The following is a 7,033-nucleotide window of genomic DNA, read 5'->3' as shown; positions in this document are numbered from 1 at the left end:
ACACACCGTGTGTCAAGAAGGGGAAATGGAAGGGACGAGCAGGGAGAGGCAAGAACCCAACTGGCCGATCATGAGGATCATGAGGCAACAAACGCACACACATGGGCCTCAGATTACCCTCCAGGCCCCGTCTTTGTAGTCCACGGTAATCAATGAAACTAGTCACACTGATCAGTTGACCTCTCTTGTTAATTTCTGTAGCCTATCAACTTGTTTGACGCTTCTCACTAGATGCGCCTACTGATAATGTACATTTGACGACAGCTACAACATGGTGGTTGGGCTTGGTGATGTCATGGCATGTCGGGTTGATTTATTAAACTTTTTGGTCAATGTTTCCTCCTCATTTCTGTTAAGTTTCTGTGTGAATATCACAATCATTTGCGATATAGTTGACCGCTCCTCTTTGAAATGCAACTCAGTATTCTGTATGAGTTTGTGAGAGAGACACTGGTCACCTGAACGCTCCGGCAGTCTTCGAAGCGCACTGCTGTTACAGATGCACTGTCATCAAACACTCTCCAACCTTACGAGCTTCACCTAATTAGATGATGCACATGCATAAAGTCAAAAAAAAAAAAAAAAAAAAAAAAAAAAAAAAACACACATTCGGATGCACCTCGACAAGCTTTCAAAAACCTTTATTTGGCTACATTGTTGGAAAAAAAAAAAAGCACAATTCAGCAAATCGCCTGGCTGAATTTCATGTTAGAACAACTGCCCACTTCAACTGCACCTTCTGGGTGGGTGTAACCAGAGAAAATGTAGTCCTATAATCTTCACACACTCGAGCGGGATAGCAAGTTGAGAACATGGATGGATTGTGACTAAACTTACCCTAAGAAATGTCTCAGCATCTAAAACAATGAAACTATGCTTTTTTTCTTCTTCTCAAAACTCCTATCAAAATCCACTTAAAGAAAAAGAAAAGCAGTTTACGCCAACAACTGCCCCACCGGACACAGTTCACGGTGTGTGCTTAAGCAACAAAGAGGACAAGAACAGGCCAAACAGACAGACATATCTGATAGTGGACCCAGGTGAGGGGCCTCCTGCTTCAGCTAGGGACAGGGACACGCTTAATACCAAAACGACTTTAAGAGAGTTACCAGAGTCTTATCAGAAGCGCATCGTGATAGTTCTCTGCTGAGGAAACTTAAGCAACGCAAAGCGAACCCTTTTAACAGAACTAAACATTCGGTTGTTGCATTACTGACATTCCTGTGCCTTATTATCTCCATGCCCCTTGGTACTTTAACTACACTAATCACCTGAGAAGCAGCCTTCGTGTTCACCTGAACATGCGTTTAATCAGCTACCAACTCATTTCTTGTTGTTGTTGTGTTAAACAATCAAATATCCTACATATATATACACTGATGTGGCTTTTGTTGTTGTTGTTGTTGTTGTATGAGACATCCGGAAATCAATGGCAAGCAACACCAGTTTCCAATGTAACGTTACACCCACAATGTAGCCGATCACAAAGATGGTCGATAGCAGCACCTTTACAAACCCCCTGCATGGATAGGCCTGCGATTCACGGGTACAAGTAGCTCAGCCTGCATTGTACTGTGTGTGTGTGTGCGCGCATGTTTTAATTAGCCGAACCTTAAACCAAGGTGGCTTACCGTACATATAAACAATGCAGGTTGCATCACACACATCAGGAAGATTGCGCAAAAACAATACCGTGCGTGAAACCCTCAGTCCTGTTTGGTTTTTTTTTTTTTTTTACACATTAAATTCAAGTGACTGTCTGAAAAACCCATCAGTGTTGTGATTACACGAGAGGATCTAAATGAAACATTAGGCTCGGTCGCCTTGTGGTAAACGATGCATTGAACTCGTTGGATTGTTTAGTTTAAAAAAAAGAGAAAACGACGTTATAAGTGCAGAAACGTTTCTGCGACGAGACGTTTTTGTTGTTGTTTGTGTGTGTGTGGATCGTTTTCCCTCGCCCGCTGCGCTTTGCCAGCCTGGTGAATATTTGGTAGCACACACTCGGTCCCGGGGGGGGGGGCATCTCTTATTATTCGCTCACGACGCCAAGAAAAGAAAACGCCACAACATGTGCCAACCCGTTCGTTTTGCGGTTACCAAGCCGGGGGTTTCGGCTTGCCAAAGCTAGGCTGGTAGAACCGGAATAGGCACCAGCGAAGACCCCTTTTTTTGTTGGCACGCCGTGGAAAAAAAAAAACACACCACCGTAACGCCGGGAAAAAAACCTTGCGATCCTTGCAGAAACCGGGAGAAAAAACGACCCGATCGAAAACGCGTTGCGCGTTTACGGTCCACCTTTAACAAAAGAGAGATTATATTTATTTTAAATACCTTATTACATCGGTAGGATCGTCCTCAAGCGTTCTTTACCATCCTCTTGCTCATCTCACAGCCTTCGGGACGCCATGTTGCAAAGCTTATGACGTTAGGCTTCCTCACCCCTGACCCACATTTGAATAGAAACCAGCCCAGAGTGCAGCAGGGGGAAAACACAGCCCACTGTGGGAGGGTTTGGCCACTTTCTCAGCCCCAGGACCCCTGGCAACTTTACCTGCAAGATGGCAGAGAAAATGGGATGGGGGGGTGTGTGGAGGGAGAGAGAGAGAGAGAGGAAGACAGAGGGGAGGGATATGTTGTGGTTTTGGGCCTCCCCTCTCAGCCGTGGTTCTATGCTTATAATGCAGGTCTACGCTGCAAAAAGTGTCCGACTCGACACGTTATTTAATGTATAGGCCTACTTCCTTGATTTAAAAAGCGAAACCCGCAGGTTTCGGGGGTAGTTTCACCAAAATTCAATTAAAAACATTAAAAAAACAGAAGTGAGTTGAAACAAATTTTGATCACCAGAAAATGCTCAACCATTGTATGATTGACAATATTGTAAGGAATTAAATTATAAATTAAATTCATCATTTTTATTTATTCATATTTTTAACTTGTTTTTTTGCAGTGTAGCTACACCATGTTTCTGTGGAAGCTCCAGAGTCTTCACGGGGATGCTATTTCTATATGCAAATCATTTTAGTGCGCGAATTAAGTGCGATCAGCACAGAATACGTGTTTATCTTGAAGTCAGTTCATCGGCTGGACTTGAAACCATAATCACAACTTGAGACTTCAGAGGATTTGAGTCATCAGAGCCATCACAGATCTCAGGATGATTGATGATCGAATGATTCACACGTATCAGCAGAGAGAGAGAGAGAGAGAGAGAGAGAGAGAGAGAGATGGTTCAGGTTCAAAAATTGGGCACCAGATGTGCGGAAGTGTGACGATCTGATGGCTCCTCCTCTCAGCCCCAGAGGACCCCCGCCGAGCCAATGGACAAGCAGGGGACGTGGTGCCGTTTATTGGACCCACCATCATCACTTTGATGATGCCACCTGGCTGTGGCTAACAACGCGCGTTCTCACTCGTCGCTCGCAGCCAGCTGCAGGAAAGAGACACCCGCTTGATCCACATGGAGCACATCGGTTTGATCCTTCGCGCTTTATCCATTTTATGACTCACATTCTGTGGATGGCGACGTGGTGGCGCCGTGCCAAAGCGCTCTACTGACGCGCCGTGGTCGCCGCGGGAAGTGCAGCATCATCTGGCACGGCACATTGAGTTGCATGATTAAGGTGCTCCGTGTGTTTGTGAGGCGTTAGCTCTCGAAAATACAACACCGTATAAGACAGACATGAGATAAACATCATAAGGATATTATATATATCAAATGTCAAATAGCCAATGCAGAAGATAATCGGTCATAGTTATTTCCCTATATGCTTTTATTAATGACTATTAACATTTATTATAGCAAATACATGTATTTAATTAAGCTGTCAGGAATATAACAGTCTCTGGATATGGTGGTGGAGGCTTATGAGAACAATACATAATAATAAAGGCGTCGAGACACTCTGTCCTTTTTCATATTTACCTTTTTATCATTTCCAACAGGGAACCTTATAAATAGAATCGCAAAAAGAAACACCAGCATGCCTGAAAGAAAAAAGATGCCACAGTTCCAAATTGTTCATGAGCTTTTCTTTTTTTTATTCATAGTAGAACAACACTCAAATTATGACATATCATCTGTTTCATCAGGGTTTTTTTTTTGCGGGACAACATTTCTCATTGCAAGACATTCAGACGAAACATTTCACTTTCAAATTCTTTTTTTAGAGCACTTTGAGAACAACAATGGGAATAATCGGGCGTGGGAGGATGAAACGTTTTCCAACATCTACCGACCTGGAAACCCCCAAAAAAGCCACGAAGTTGCTGACTTGATTATAGTGTTGGAAAGAGATTTAACAACAACGTTGGCTTTGAAATCCAAGACGTTGAAAGTAGGCCGCATGGGGACTGGATGTGTGTGTGTGGGGATGAACGATGACTATCAAGCACTAGCATTTAAAAAAAGAAATAGTTAAAGCATGTATAAGTGCAACACATTGCATAAAACATTTGTTTGACCCTGCACAGTGTATATTCGTGTCAACGCGTTGTTAAAAATGATAACATGATTATTATCCAAACAGGCCATGAATCCGTTTCCTGCCAAGTGATTCTGGGCTCAAATGAATGCGTAAAACCCATTTAGAATTGAACTCTCGTGTAAGGATGACACTAAAAGACTAACAGCGTGCCATCACCCTCTTGCCCCCACCCACCCCGCCGCAGCGGGGTCTCCACACTCTGGCGAGCAGCGTCGCGCGGAGCCCGGAGCACCCTCTGATGTACAGGATGGGCGTCAGTACGGCGTTAACTCGGGGCAAAATGCGCAGTGGGTCGGTGCCTTCGTTCCTGAACGTATAGCACGTCGTCCCGAAGAAATTGCACACTATGACATGACAGAATATGGGGAGCCACGTGCCCAGGAAAAACACGGCCACCACCAGTATGAGATACACCGACGAGCGCTTGCTGTCCCTCTCTTCGGAGGGTGGCTCCAGCTCCAGATGGAACCTGGCTATCACGAACAGCTGGATGTTCAGTCCTATCATTATGATCACCGTCAATATGTTCCCCACCAACGAGCCAAAGCTCGTGATCCTCTTGGCGACCCCGATCGTCACCAGGTTATTCGCGGCCACGATGAGGAACGCGTAGACCCAGCAGGCGAGGATGACCAGCAGGGTCCGTTTTCGCGTCATGCGCTGCGAGTATTTAAAAGGCGACGCCACCGCGTGGTACCGGTCCGCCTGCGCGGCCAGGATGGCCATGTAAGAGAGCCCCAGGAACGTGGGCACGATGTAATAGGTTCGCGTGGGGGAGTCGAAACTGTCCCTAACGTCGAGGACACCGGCGTAGTAGTACGACACGCCGGTGCATACGTCGCTGAGGCAGGTGCTCAGCATGTACATGAAGCGGTTCTCCCCGCGCAGCGCCCCGTTCAGGAGAATGGCGAGCGACACGGACACGTTGAGGAAGATGATGGTGGCGGCGAGGAGGATGTTGAAAAGGAACATCAGCACGTTGCCAAAGCTCGTGAGGGGCAGCACGGGAGACAGAGCCTGGCTGCTGTTACTCATCGGAGCGGCGTGTGCGACTGTTCAGGTCTTCATCGCGCAAACGGCAGCGGTGCAGCTGTGTGAATGCACATCTGTCCCCCCGGTCACCTCTGCTCTTATTTATGTAGGGAGACGAAGTCCTGGGTGACTTTGATGTTCACGGACAACAAGTCAACAAGCTGCTGATGCATGGGGTCAACAAGTTATTGACCTATTAGTCAAGGGCGTAGGTTTGGTCTCAGCATTGGTAGGGACATATCGTTTATGTCGTTAAGTATGATGATAGGCTATTGGATTGTAATTTGAAGGGGGAGAAAACATACAAACCAGAACGCAGGCACATATGTAGCATGTTAGAGTTATAAATAACTTGTCCATGTGAGAAACAATAGTTTAATTTAATGACATCACCAAAATAAAAAAATATATTTTTTTTTCTTCTTTTTTTTTTTTTAAAGCCAATAATGCCAAATTATTTGGGGGGGCTGAAGAACATTTTAGGGGGGCTTCAGCCCCCCTAAAATAGGCCTAATGACGCCCCTGGTTGATATTATGTTGAACAGGCAAACTTTATTAAAATATATTAACATTTGTGTAACTTGGAACTGATTTAAACATAATAACAGTAACAAAACCTTAGTTTAAATACAAAACAGTATTCTGCACCAAATAAATGATAATAATAATAAATAATTAAATAAATGAATAAAAAACGTTCTACTAAAATGCCAATATACAGTAACAGTATATTCTATATCCAAAATATATATAAAAAACTTTTCCCAGTTGTGCAGCCAAAAAAAGACTAAACAATTCAAAATAAATCTATTCTGCAGCACTTAATAGGCTACAAATACAGTGCTTTCCTCCTTTATGCAATTATTAGTAGTGCTGGGCAACGATTCCAATTTTTAATCGCGATTAATCGCGTGGATTTTTTTTCGATTAATCTCATTGTTATGGCAAAGTTCAACAATGAATTCAAAAGTAGTGTATTGCGCACTTTTATTTTAAAAGTACTGCTATATGAACAAAAGGGCAATAACATTTGGTTTGTAAACACTTTAAACAAATCAGGTTCTTTTTAACAGCAGTATTCCCTTTACACAGTAGCAGTTCTATCTCTTCACTATCTGTACTCAGTGTGCTGACTGTATGTGAAACGTTCCATACTTAAGTAAAGTTAGGTTTAGGCAACAAAACAACTTAGTTAGGTTTTGGAAAATTCATCATAGATATGAAAACGAACATAACCGTCACAAATGTTATGTTTGGGCAACAAAACCACACAGTCAGGTTTAGAAAGACCTACCGATAGATTTAATCATTAGCTTTCTAGCCTGTTTGACACTGGCACACCACTAAACTCAGTTTTTATAAACAATCCCCAAATTCAGCCATACTTATAACAGGTTAACACCAAAAACATGACTCTGTTCGTTCATTAAACTGACTTTAGCTCACACAGAAAGGTACCCGATGGCCTTTTAGTTTAGCTAGCAGAATGTTTTTGATTTTTAGCTAAGATC

At 43.6% G+C, this 7,033-nt stretch overlaps 1 protein-coding gene across 1 annotated transcript in view; it reads right to left on the bottom strand.

Moving 5' to 3' along the window:
- hic2 (hypermethylated in cancer 2) overlaps positions 1-2,535 on the bottom strand; it is a 12,326-nt gene extending 9,791 nt beyond the window's left edge. The window contains exon 1 of the mRNA XM_031856738.1: positions 2,335-2,535. The gene's annotated coding sequence lies outside the window, so the exon portion shown is untranslated. The remainder of the gene's footprint in view (positions 1-2,334) is intronic.
- Between the last annotated feature and the right edge of the window lie 4,498 nt (positions 2,536-7,033).

This window comes from Anarrhichthys ocellatus, unplaced genomic scaffold, assembly GCF_004355925.1.
Source record: "Anarrhichthys ocellatus isolate YVR2014 unplaced genomic scaffold, GSC_Weel_1.0 scaffold17, whole genome shotgun sequence".
Classification (NCBI taxonomy): Eukaryota; Metazoa; Chordata; class Actinopteri; order Perciformes; family Anarhichadidae; genus Anarrhichthys; species Anarrhichthys ocellatus.
This window is presented reverse-complemented; position numbering and strand designations above follow the sequence as displayed.